Raw genomic sequence first — 14,466 nt, forward strand, 5'->3', positions numbered from 1 at the left:
AGTCTATAGTCTAGTCTATAGTCTAGTCTATAGTCTAGTCTATAGTCTAGTATATAGTCTAGTCTATAGTCTAGTCTATAGTCTAGTCTATAGTCTAGTCTATAGTCTAGTCTATAGTCTAGTCTATAGTCTAGTCTATAGTCTAGTCTATAGTCTAGTCTATAGTCTAGTCTATAGTCTAGTCTATAGTCTAGTCTATAGTCTAGTCTATAGTCTAGTCTATAGTCTAGTCTATAGTCTAGTCTATAGTCTAGTCTATAGTCTAGTCTATAGTCTAGTCTATAGTCTAGTCTATAGTCTAGTCTATAGTCTAGTCTAGTCTATAGTCTAGTCTAGTCTATAGTCTAGTCTAGTCTATAGTCTAGTCTATAGTCTAGTCTATAGTCTAGTCTAGTCTATAGTCTATAGTCTAGTCTATAGTCTAGTCTAGTCTATAGTCTAGTCTAGTCTAGTCTATAGTCTAGTCTAGTCTATAGTCTAGTCTAGTCTATAGTCTAGTCTATAGTCTAGTCTATAGTCTAGTCTATAGTCTAGTCTATAGTCTAGTCTATAGTCTAGTCTATAGTCTAGTCTATAGTCTAGTCTATAGTCTAGTCTATAGTCTAGTCTATAGTCTAGTCTATAGTCTAGTCTATAGTCTAGTCTATAGTCTGGTCTATAGTCTGGTCTATAGTCTAGTCTATAATCTAGTCTATAGTCTAGTCTATAATCTAGTCTATAGTCTAATCTATAGTCTAGTCTATAGTCTAATCTATAGTCTAGTCTATAGTCTAGTCTATAGTCTAGTCTATAGTCTAGTCTATAGTCTAGTCTATAGTCTAGTCTATAGTCTAGTCTATAGTCTAGTCTATAGTCTAGTCTATAGTCTAGTCTATAGTCTAGTCTATAGTCTAGTCTATAGTCTAGTCTATTGTCTAGTCTATAGTCTAGTCTATAGTCTAGTCTATAGTCTAGTCTATAGTATAGTCTATTGTCTAGTCTGTAGTCGAATCTATAATCTATCTATAGTCTACTGTATAGTCAAGTGTATAGTTTATAGTCTATTCTATAGTCTAGTGTATATTCTATTCTATAGTGTATAGACTAGACAGACTAGTCTTTAAAGTCTAGTCTATATTCTAATCTTAAGTCTAGTCTGTAGTCTAATCTGTAGTTTACTCTGTAGTCTAGTCCTTTGTGTAGTCCTTTGTCATTTCCATAGTATAGACGCCTAGTTTATAGTATATTGGCTAGTGTACAGTCCAGTCCAGTCTAGCAAGCCTATAACTTAACCATTCTGTATTTATTTTACTGTTTACCCTCTCCTACTAAACACGTTACTTAACATGTATACATTTTTATTGAAGATACTGTTATATATTTATGTATGTATATGTATATGTATATGGAAAAACTTCTCAGTTAAAATTACAATTTTAGTTGCAAATTTATAAAGGAATCAATTATATAAAGTTTTCACCGACAAAAATAATGCACTAAATATTTTCGCAAAAATATATTTCCAATTTTAAGCATAACTTCACAAACAATTAATCACCCTTCTTAATTTAGTCCCGTTTATATATATTTTACCTTTAATTAATAACTCTGCAAATAATAAATTTTAATTCCACACTGTTAAACATTTTGTTAAAATCCTTTGCCGATCAAAAAAGCCGCAATGGGAATTTACTTTTCTCTATTTATCCTGTTTAAATTACAAAAGTGAAAGTTTTCTGAAATCGTTTATATAAAAAAGTAAAGGGGATTTTTATTATTATTATATTTGAGGAAAAAGTGTATACTTAATTTTCAAAGTTATTGTATGTTGCGTGCGTTTTAGCTAAAGTGGCAGTAATTGGTTTGAGTGAAACATTCAGTTCAGTTGGAATATTCCATTCACATAATAAGTAAACTTCCATACTTATTATAAATGTACCGGCCCATTTTTTAAGGCTTATTTAATCCGCAGTACTTTAAAGGAACTAAGGAAAACTTTTAAAGTTTAGTTTTATATATTTCAATATTTTGTTTTAAATATTTGAAGTCAATTTAAGTATTAAATCGATTGTAGTGAAAAAAAAATATTATAAAATTTTTTTAATTTGTTGTTTCTTTTTCGATTAAGGACTCGTGTTAATGATTTAATTCCTTTGCTTTGACCAAATTTCTCATGCATACTTGTAGTAGTTTGCATGTTTAACAATTAACTTTGTGATACTGTATTACGATTTACTGTATTACATTTTTTACCCAGCAGTTGTGGGGATCACACCTGACGTTGTGATTAAGTTAGAATTTAAGATCTACACCATCAGCTGAACGGTCACTAGGCTTCTGGTAGATATATATCCTATTCCTTTTGCGAGACACCTGGGTCCAAATACTATCTGCTAATTCGTTCATTGACAATCCTACTGAGTGTACATTTCGCTTTTATAACATCCGAAAAGATTGCCTTGAGAGTTGCTTGGATATTAGATGTCCGGGATTTATTTCCCGTATATATTTCGATTGCGTAATTTCCCAAAACAACAGAGGAGAAAATTTTGTGGAACCGTTTGACTCTCTTCACTTTTAGACTGGTCTCAGGACTCATCTATCAATGCCAAATTTGTATAAAATGAACCGTTGAGACAGAGTTTCTACCGCTATTGAATCGACTTGTAAACCATTGATTCGAATAGATAGAATGACAACTGTATACATCTACTGAACAATTAAAGACTCTATATATTTTCGAGGATTTTCTAACTCTGAATTTTGAATCCACGAACATTTTGAGTCCAAAATAATTTCAAGTTTGACCAAAACTGCACCATTTACTCTCGGTGGTCGAAATATTAAGATTTTAGATGCTTAAAGTCTCTAGTCACATCTCCCGGAGGTGTGAGTTTTCCGTATTTGGAAACTTGTCTTACACCCTTTTGAAAAAACCGAAACATTTGAATGCTTCTTTCGACATTTGAAAAATATGTTTAGTCGGATATCGCACTGTATTTTATGACCAGAACATCAAGAGTTTCCGATTCCTTAAATATAGATCAACATTATCTGCCATGCGCTTATGTATTAAGAAGTAATTTAGAGGTATGAAGATGAGAATTAGGGTAGGGGAAAGATCGGAGTCTTGCTGTACCCCTGAATTAATCTTGAACTCGTTTGATCAGGTAAGATATCTTATACAAGTGATAACATGATTTACCCATCCTTGTCGGGGTATGTTCAGGGTCTACTCTGTTCTTACCAGATTTACCACAGTGTTTTCTTTGTAAGTAAGAACAAATCTTCGGCTTACTTGATAGATTCGTGTTTCAGTCCATCGATATCATCTCTAGGTGATGTATATCTCATCTGCGTGGTTCTAAGCGAATGTTATGCTTTTGCAGCTCGAAAGTTAAGTAACGTTGACAGTCTTTAGATAACCTGCCTTCAGGACAGCTGTGAATGAAGGCATATTGTCATCAGTCAAAATTTTCCGAAGTCAAAGAAGGTAACTTAGATTTTATATGCTATAAAAAGTAGTCTAAAGAAGATTTCAGTACATATTTAATTCCGTCAATAGTACTGACTGTAGAACTTACGGAAATAGCTGAAGAGAGGTATTGGATTAATGAATATCAGAGCTACACTGATGCTTAGATCCAAAATACAAAAAATTTTATTGAAAAGGCACAAAGTAAACGATGAGTAAATGATGAAGTGCAGAACATTTGTATCAGAAACCTGATAACTGAAGTATTGTCAAATTACCATCTAAAAATGGAGACATTGCCCTCACTAAAACTAAAGGACAGTTTTTTGTTTTGGTAATATGTTTGCACACACTATCACAAGCATGTGTTACAAGCTGACAAGACTGATCCAGGAATGTGTAACCTTTTCAAATGTCCTGATTCTTTAAAAGAAACAAATTACAAAGTGGTTCATTAAATAATTAGAAAAAGTTTGTAATTTCATGTATTATGGCTAAGAGAAAAAAAAACAAAAGCAAGCAATTTATCTGCTTGGCTAATTTGGATCAGTCTAATGCTCACATTCATAAGTATAAACAGTGTTAAGTAGTTTTTAGCCATTTTTATAGAACGTTGTTGCTGTTGTGGTTTTTGAGATTTTTTTTATTCATCCTTTATAAAACCTTTACACACACACACTCGTTTACCAGGGTATCTTATGCATGGCAATTTTCCGCTATTACTACTTGCGTAAGGATCTTGTGTTATGAACTTCATATGAGAAACATGAAAGTTTATTTTTTTCGTTGACTTTGCTTTTGCTGGCTAGTCTATAGTCTAGTCTATAGTCTAGTCTATAGTCTAGTCTATAGTCTAGTCTATAGTCTAGTCTATAGTCTAGTCTATAGTCTAGTCTATAGTCTAGTCTATAGTCTAGTCTATAGTCTAGTCTATAGTCTAGTCTATAGTCTAGTCTATAGTCTAGTCTATAGTCTAGTCTATAGCCTAGTCTATAGTCTAGTCTATAGTCTAGTCTATAGTTTAGTCTATAGTTTAGTCTATAGTCTAGTCTATAGTCTAGTCTATAGTCTAGTCTATAGTCTAGTCTATAGTCTAGTCTATAGTCTAGTCTAGTCTATAGTCTAGTCTATAGTCTAGTCTATAGTCTAGTCTATAGTCTAGTCTATAGTCTAGTCTATAGTCTAGTCTATAGTCTAGTCTATAGTCTAGTCTATAGTCTAGTCTAGTCTATAGTCTAGTCTATAGTCTAGTCTATAGTCTAGTCTATAGTCTAGTCTATAGTCTAGTCTATAGTCTAGTATATAGTCTAGTCTATAGTCTAGTCTATAGTCTAGTCTATAGTCTAGTCTATAGTCTAGTCTATAGTCTAGTCTATAGTCTAGTCTATAGTCTAGTCTATAGTCTAGTCTATAGTCTAGTCTATAGTCTAGTCTATAGTCTAGTCTATAGTCTAGTCTATAGTCTAGTCTATAGTCTAGTCTATAGTCTAGTCTATAGTCTAGTCTATAGTCTAGTCTATAGTCTAGTCTATAGTCTAATCTATAGTCTAGTCTATAGTCTAGTCTATAGTCTAGTCTAGTCTATAGTCTAGTCTAGTCTATAGTCTAGTCTAGTCTATAGTCTAGTCTATAGTCTAGTCTATAGTCTAGTCTAGTCTATAGTCTAGTCTAGTCTATAGTCTAGTCTAGTCTATAGTCTAGTCTAGTCTAGTCTATAGTCTAGTCTAGTCTATAGTCTAGTCTAGTCTATAGTCTAGTCTATAGTCTAGTCTATAGTCTAGTCTATAGTCTAGTCTATAGTCTAGTCTATAGTCTAGTCTATAGTCTAGTCTATAGTCTAGTCTATAGTCTAGTCTATAGTCTAGTCTATAGTCTAGTCTATAGTCTAGTCTATAGTCTAGTCTATAGTCTGGTCTATAGTCTGGTCTATAGTCTAGTCTATAATCTAGTCTATAGTCTAGTCTATAATCTAGTCTATAGTCTAATCTATAGTCTAGTCTATAGTCTAATCTATAGTCTAGTCTATAGTCTAGTCTATAGTCTAGTCTATAGTCTAGTCTATAGTCTAGTCTATAGACTAGTCTATAGTCTAGTCTATAGTCTAGTCTATAGTCTAGTCTATAGTCTAGTCTATAGTCTAGTCTATAGTCTAGTCTATAGTCTAGTCTATTGTCTAGTCTATAGTCTAGTCTATAGTCTAGTCTATAGTCTAGTCTATAGTATAGTCTATTGTCTAGTCTGTAGTCGAATCTATAATCTATCTATAGTCTACTGTATAGTCAAGTGTATAGTTTATAGTCTATTCTATAGTCTAGTGTATATTCTATTCTATAGTGTATAGACTAGACAGACTAGTCTTTAAAGTCTAGTCTATATTCTAATCTTAAGTCTAGTCTGTAGTCTAATCTGTAGTTTACTCTGTAGTCTAGTCCTTTGTGTAGTCCTTTGTCATTTCCATAGTATAGACGCCTAGTTTATAGTATATTGGCTAGTGTACAGTCCAGTCCAGTCTAGCAAGCCTATAACTTAACCATTCTGTATTTATTTTACTGTTTACCCTCTCCTACTAAACACGTTACTTAACATGTATACATTTTTATTGAAGATACTGTTATATATTTATGTATGTATATGTATATGTATATGGAAAAACTTCTCAGTTAAAATTACAATTTTAGTTGCAAATTTATAAAGGAATCAATTATATAAAGTTTTCACCGACAAAAATAATGCACTAAATATTTTCGCAAAAATATATTTCCAATTTTAAGCATAACTTCACAAACAATTAATCACCCTTCTTAATTTAGTCCCGTTTATATATATTTTACCTTTAATTAATAACTCTGCAAATAATAAATTTTAATTCCACACTGTTAAACATTTTGTTAAAATCCTTTGCCGATCAAAAAAGCCGCAATGGGAATTTACTTTTCTCTATTTATCCTGTTTAAATTACAAAAGTGAAAGTTTTCTGAAATCGTTTATATAAAAAAGTAAAGGGGATTTTTATTATTATTATATTTGAGGAAAAAGTGTATACTTAATTTTCAAAGTTATTGTATGTTGCGTGCGTTTTAGCTAAAGTGGCAGTAATTGGTTTGAGTGAAACATTCAGTTCAGTTGGAATATTCCATTCACATAATAAGTAAACTTCCATACTTATTATAAATGTACCGGCCCATTTTTTAAGGCTTATTTAATCCGCAGTACTTTAAAGGAACTAAGGAAAACTTTTAAAGTTTAGTTTTATATATTTCAATATTTTGTTTTAAATATTTGAAGTCAATTTAAGTATTAAATCGATTGTAGTGAAAAAAAAATATTATAAAATTTTTTTAATTTGTTGTTTCTTTTTCGATTAAGGACTCGTGTTAATGATTTAATTCCTTTGCTTTGACCAAATTTCTCATGCATACTTGTAGTAGTTTGCATGTTTAACAATTAACTTTGTGATACTGTATTACGATTTACTGTATTACATTTTTACCCAGCAGTTGTGGGGATCACACCTGACGTTGTGATTAAGTTAGAATTTAAGATCTACACCATCAGCTGAACGGTCACTAGGCTTCTGGTAGATATATATCCTATTCCTTTTGCGAGACACCTGGGTCCAAATACTATCTGCTAATTCGTTCATTGACAATCCTACTGAGTGTACATTTCGCTTTTATAACATCCGAAAAGATTGCCTTGAGAGTTGCTTGGATATTAGATGTCCGGGATTTATTTCCCGTATATATTTCGATTGCGTAATTTCCCAAAACAACAGAGGAGAAAATTTTGTGGAACCGTTTGACTCTCTTCACTTTTAGACTGGTCTCAGGACTCATCTATCAATGCCAAATTTGTATAAAATGAACCGTTGAGACAGAGTTTCTACCGCTATTGAATCGACTTGTAAACCATTGATTCGAATAGATAGAATGACAACTGTATACATCTACTGAACAATTAAAGACTCTATATATTTTCGAGGATTTTCTAACTCTGAATTTTGAATCCACGAACATTTTGAGTCCAAAATAATTTCAAGTTTGACCAAAACTGCACCATTTACTCTCGGTGGTCGAAATATTAAGATTTTAGATGCTTAAAGTCTCTAGTCACATCTCCCGGAGGTGTGAGTTTTCCGTATTTGGAAACTTGTCTTACACCCTTTTGAAAAAACCGAAACATTTGAATGCTTCTTTCGACATTTGAAAAATATGTTTAGTCGGATATCGCACTGTATTTTATGACCAGAACATCAAGAGTTTCCGATTCCTTAAATATAGATCAACATTATCTGCCATGCGCTTATGTATTAAGAAGTAATTTAGAGGTATGAAGATGAGAATTAGGGTAGGGGAAAGATCGGAGTCTTGCTGTACCCCTGAATTAATCTTGAACTCGTTTGATCAGGTAAGATATCTTATACAAGTGATAACATGATTTACCCATCCTTGTCGGGGTATGTTCAGGGTCTACTCTGTTCTTACCAGATTTACCACAGTGTTTTCTTTGTAAGTAAGAACAAATCTTCGGCTTACTTGATAGATTCGTGTTTCAGTCCATCGATATCATCTCTAGGTGATGTATATCTCATCTGCGTGGTTCTAAGCGAATGTTATGCTTTTGCAGCTCGAAAGTTAAGTAACGTTGACAGTCTTTAGATAACCTGCCTTCAGGACAGCTGTGAATGAAGGCATATTGTCATCAGTCAAAATTTTCCGAAGTCAAAGAAGGTAACTTAGATTTTATATGCTATAAAAAGTAGTCTAAAGAAGATTTCAGTACATATTTAATTCCGTCAATAGTACTGACTGTAGAACTTACGGAAATAGCTGAAGAGAGGTATTGGATTAATGAATATCAGAGCTACACTGATGCTTAGATCCAAAATACAAAAAATTTTATTGAAAAGGCACAAAGTAAACGATGAGTAAATGATGAAGTGCAGAACATTTGTATCAGAAACCTGATAACTGAAGTATTGTCAAATTACCATCTAAAAATGGAGACATTGCCCTCACTAAAACTAAAGGACAGTTTTTTGTTTTGGTAATATGTTTGCACACACTATCACAAGCATGTGTTACAAGCTGACAAGACTGATCCAGGAATGTGTAACCTTTTCAAATGTCCTGATTCTTTAAAAGAAACAAATTACAAAGTGGTTCATTAAATAATTAGAAAAAGTTTGTAATTTCATGTATTATGGCTAAGAGAAAAAAAAACAAAAGCAAGCAATTTATCTGCTTGGCTAATTTGGATCAGTCTAATGCTCACATTCATAAGTATAAACAGTGTTAAGTAGTTTTTAGCCATTTTTATAGAACGTTGTTGCTGTTGTGGTTTTTGAGATTTTTTTTATTCATCCTTTATAAAACCTTTACACACACACACTCGTTTACCAGGGTATCTTATGCATGGCAATTTTCCGCTATTACTACTTGCGTAAGGATCTTGTGTTATGAACTTCATATGAGAAACATGAAAGTTTATTTTTTTCGTTGACTTTGCTTTTGCTGGCTTGGAATTAATTATTTAAATATGGGCAATATTATGATGGTTCTTTGTATAAAATGGAAAATTAATTTTTGAAAATGTTTGTTTTAAAAATAAACTATTGTTGTTGAATCATTAAAGGTAAAGATAAAATAAAAATTTGTAAATATCATCATAAAATATTTTTAAATAAAGAACTTCAAATACTTTTCTATGTCCTCCCTAATGTGAGTGATTAAGTGTGTAAATGTATCAGTATGTATTCAAGTGTAATCGTGAATGTTTGTAAATTTAGTTCAGATTTTATATAAAATTATAGTATTATTAAGTGCGATGAAAAGCAATTTCGAAATAGAACATAATAGAAACTGATTTCTACAAAATACGACTTAGTTCTTAATATAATCGAACGATTATAAACATATAATCGGAAAATGAGTTTATATTGCTGTAGGTCCAAGTTTAACCTACAATACATACCCGCTATTCAAAAAGAATGACGGTATATATTACATGTGTAATACAGCGAAAAAGTGATCGTAAACCCACATACATATATACTGCATCCTTAATATATTGTAAGACGGTTTAGCTATGTCAGTCATACTGTCTTTCAGTAGAGTATAAATAGAACAATCAATTTTAAACTGATTTTCTCTCTATTGTTATTAAAAACATATATAAGTCCCTCTTTAAGAAATGATTTCATCATTCCGTTAGTACATATGGATTCCGTGCTCATCTTTTGAGTCCACTAACCATGCTAATTTTGAATACTCTGTTCTATTCATCAAAATATAGATCGTTGATCCACATATACTTCGTGTCCATAATATATTGTAAGATGACCTAAATATGTCTGTCTAACTGTGTTGTGCCTTCGTTTTTCTAACCTCTATTATAAAGTCAATATACATATGGTCAGAACGGCAGCAGTATTTTGAATCTATCAATATCCTGATCATGTTAAAATGCCTAGAGCTAACTAGCGTAATATCTAAAACTTCACTTTAGTGTATCATTACAAAGGTAGATTCTGAACCTATATTTACTACATCAATATAATTGCAAAGCTGCCCCATATAGCATGATGTGCAGCCCTTATAATTAGCAAATTTTCATTATTCGCCCTTTTCACAATGTCGCCAGCTAAATGGCGCAGTGGTCATGGGTCATTTTGCTGGAGACAGGGTACCTGAGTCTATCTCCCAGGCCGCTACATCCGAGTCTTTAACGCTGTAATCAGAGAGGATGAAGACTTTTAAATAACTTTTGGCAAGTATCATGTATACTCCTACCGGTACCATTTATGTATAAGAGCTTTTAGCTTTTACTAAGTCCGCAGATCATTTCATGGTGTATGCAGGGTTCTTGGACCAGTATGAGCTCCCACTCCCTCTCCCTCTCTCTGATTTGGAATGGTGAAGGTTAATTTGTGTGACCTTCACCATTCTTCTTAGAGACGCTAATGATAGTAACGTTGGCGTCCTCTTGATCAGATTTCAGGAGGTCGATCTCGTCAACCTTTTCGTCACCCCGATAGACACGGAGAAAGATCGATTCGAAGCCGTCTCTCTCGAAGCGGCGCCAAGGACTCCTTGTTCATAATGACGGTGACCCTTCTAGAGTGTCCTTCTAGTCACGAGTGGGGGTCTCAGGGTTTCTGATCTTTATTAACTCCAATATCTCATCCGGTTTTGCTGGCTCGTCGGGAACCAAGGCAGTAGACCTAGGTCGGTGTAGTATCTCGTCAACAAGGTCCACCTCTAGCTTCTCTCTATTCCACAGGCCATCCAAAAGAGATATCGCCAGCTTAAGCAGCTGAGCAGATCGCTCATTTGAACAGGTCATTAGTTTGACCATACCTTGGGACCAACCAGCATTATCTAAGTGGGGAGGGGGAACTGGATTCTTTTTGACAACTCGCCCATCAGCTTTCTACTTACTATATCCGAGTTGCTCCGTACGAGGTGCCCCTTTTCTTATAGTTTTGCCACATTTCAGAAGATTATATTAGAATGACCATTTTGATCTCAGAAACAAATGGTAATCGGGCGAGACAAAATCTAATCAATAAAGTAAATTGTGGCAAAACTTCTTAAGCACAGCTTTCTAAATACGTAGCTATTGACAGGCATTTTATGTCTTTTTTTGGCGAATTCAGCTTCAATTCGTATATTTTAAAATTCATTGCTTTTGTATGAATCCTTCTGCTCGCGAACATTTTTTGTTTTTGCCGCTTAAGAAGCTTCCAATGATTTTTCATGCACTTTTTAAATCATTGCAACAATTTTCTTCCATTGTCTTCCAAATGACCACTTTTGAACCGAAACCATCTATGAAACCCATAAAACACATTTGATATAAGTAATCGGTTAGTTTTAGCGAATTTACTATTTTTCCATTCCATTAGTTGGTAGCTGTTTTTTATATAGTTTAAATACCTACTTTTATACTAAATTATTTGTAGTCATTTATTTCATGTTTCATGTCATATTTCGTATTCGTTTTGGGTCTTATCAGTTTTTATAAAACGTTTACATACATATTAGTGACTTAATATGACTGAAATTATCAACATATCTTTGTAGGTTCGTGTGTATGTAAGTACCTTGCAGTTCTAGAAATTACCATAGTATTGACTTTAAGAAGAAATATATGCGTCCTGTTGTTTAAAGATCATTAAATTTTTATTGATGTGCGATTTTGATACGATACAAAGGGGAAAAAACAGGTAGAAACGTTGTCAAAAGTAAGCTTTGACAACCATCGTTGTAATTTTTACTACGCATTGTTGTCATTTCGGCAACACACCGTTGTCAATTCCACAGCGCAAAGTTCTGTTTGATCATATTTAATCTAAAGATAATGTTTATGCAAAATAAAGTAATTTATCAGAATTGCAGGGCTTTATATATAGTAATTACTTTAATGTTATGAATAAGTTTAGTGATTTTATTTTAGTTGTGTTTCAAACTTGTCAAAATTGCCTCATTTATGCCTGTGTACATGAGTATTAGAGGGATTCTCAAAAAATATTTTAATATATTTTTGTTGGGAAACTATTGCATCATGAATCAGTAGTAGAGAAAAGATAAACTAGTCATGTCTGTCCGTCTGACTGTGTAGAATATCTTTCATTATTGTATTGCTTGTATTGTAAAAGAGTACCCCTAATGTTTTCGAAACTACTGTCTATATATTTAAGTTTGTACGTGCCGACGTTTACATGTAGTATCTGCAATATTATGACGATATTTTTAGTCAACTTTTATAATTTAATAAATTACATTTTTAGTATAACACTTGCTTTAGTATTAAAGGTTCATTATGTCTTCCTTCTTTTTTTGATTATTTAGTTTGTCTGTTGGATGTCACACAGCTATTTTATGTTATTTATACGATTAATTTTCCTTTTAAAAGGCAACGATATAAAAAAATATTGTCACTTCGAAATAAAAAAAATACTGTAATTTCAAGTGAAAAACTTTTACTCAACATATTAATTTAATTAATTTTATGTTTAACAAGTTTTTTAGGAAAAAAACCAAACAGTTGTTGAAAATAACTAAAAAAAATCGGTAAACTCGAAAAGAAACTCGATTTGTGGAATGGTGTGGACCAATCCTTATATATGTGATTTTAAACATCTATTTTTATATAAAAATTATTTTTTCTTGTTGTTTTTTAAACCAGTTATAAACTTGAAAGTCATTTTCTGAGAATTGTAGTAAGATTTGTACCAAATTCACCGTTTCATTATTCCAAGAGACCTTATGTGATTTTCTCATCCATATTTTTGTACCCACCATAAAAAAGATGGGGGGGTATATTGTTTTTGTCATTCCGTTTGTAACACATTGAAATATTCGTCTAAGACCGATAAAAGTATATATATTCTGGGTCCTTATTAGATTCTAAGACGATCTAGCCAAGTCCGTCCATCCATCTATCCGTCTGTCTGTCTCTTGAAAACACGATAGAGTCCAAATGGAAGTAGCTATCGAGCTGATATTTTGCACAGATACTTATAGTTGATGCAGTTTGTTTAGTATTGAAAATGGGCAATATTGGTCCATGATTTCACTTAGCCCCCATATAAGGCCCCCTTTAGAAAATATCATTATCGCCCATAACTTGCTAAGAGAAGCATCAATAGCAGTGAAATTCGGCACAAACATATTTTATGAGAACATAAATCTCTGTGTGGAATTTTATAAGAATCGGTCCTTAATTGACCCTACCACCCATATAAAGTCCCCTTCAGAAAATTACTTTATCGTTCATAACTGGCTAAGAGAAGCATCCATAGCAGTGAAATTCGGCACAAACAAAGTTAATGAGAACTTAAATCTATCTTTTTATAAGGATAGACTAATTATTGGTGCTACCCTCTCATATAAGGTCCCTTTGACCTTAATGCTCATATCTGCTCATACCATATATACATATATAAAGCAATATAATTCGACATAAAAAAGTTTTATAGGAACTAAAATCATTTTCTTAAATTTAATGAGGATGGGTCCATAATTGACCTTACCAAGGTCCCCTTCTGAAAGTGACTTTAAGACTTATTACTGACTCAAAAATGTGAGCACATCAGTTAAATTCTACATAAAAATGAATGATTTTATGGTGGGTATGTAAGATTCGGCATGGCCGAATATAACACTTATACTTGTTAATTCAGCTTTCGTTGCCTCCAATACTATTGAGTTCTTCAAGACAAGGTACAAGCCGAAATTTTTAATATATTTTGGTCTAATTACAAACAAACATGTTTTTCGTCACAAGGATGAAGCCTATTGAAAATTATTGAATTCGGTCCATTATTTCATGTAGACCCCATACAACCGCATCTTCCGCTTTTGGCTTTTTATGCCATAATTGCTTCAAACATACTACTATCTATCTACTTTATCTACACCTGTTAGATAAAGTAAAATGTGAATTAGTTTTCATAATAAAACTTTTAAGTTGAATTGTACCTTGCCTCAGATATACTTGAGCCATAACATACGAGTATATTAAACATAATTATGAAGCCCTATTCGGCAGGTTCAGTTGTAAATATAAACCGATGTTAGCCATTTTCAATAGACTTCGTCTACGGTGCCATAGAATACCATATGCAAAATTTCATTGAATTATATTCAAAATTACGACCTGTACTTTAATTACGAGGTTTAAAAGCCATATGTTTGTATGGGGACTAGGTGAAATAATGAACCGATCTTATCTACTTTCAATAGACATCGTCCCTGGGACAACATATAAGATCATGTACCATATTTTATTAAATTATCTTCAAAATTGCGACCTGTAGTTTGATTACAAGGTCGCAATTTTGATGGACGGACATAGCTAAATCGACTCAGAAAATGATTCTGAATCGATTGGTATACTTTAAGGTTGGTATAGGACCTATATTATTCTGCGTTACAAACATCTGCACAAACCCACTCAAGTGGTGTAGGGTATAGAAATTTATGTCTGTTCACGTATTTTATTCAGAA

This window comes from Lucilia cuprina, chromosome 6 (genome assembly GCF_022045245.1).
Source record: "Lucilia cuprina isolate Lc7/37 chromosome 6, ASM2204524v1, whole genome shotgun sequence".
Lineage (NCBI taxonomy): Eukaryota > Metazoa > Arthropoda > Insecta > Diptera > Calliphoridae > Lucilia > Lucilia cuprina.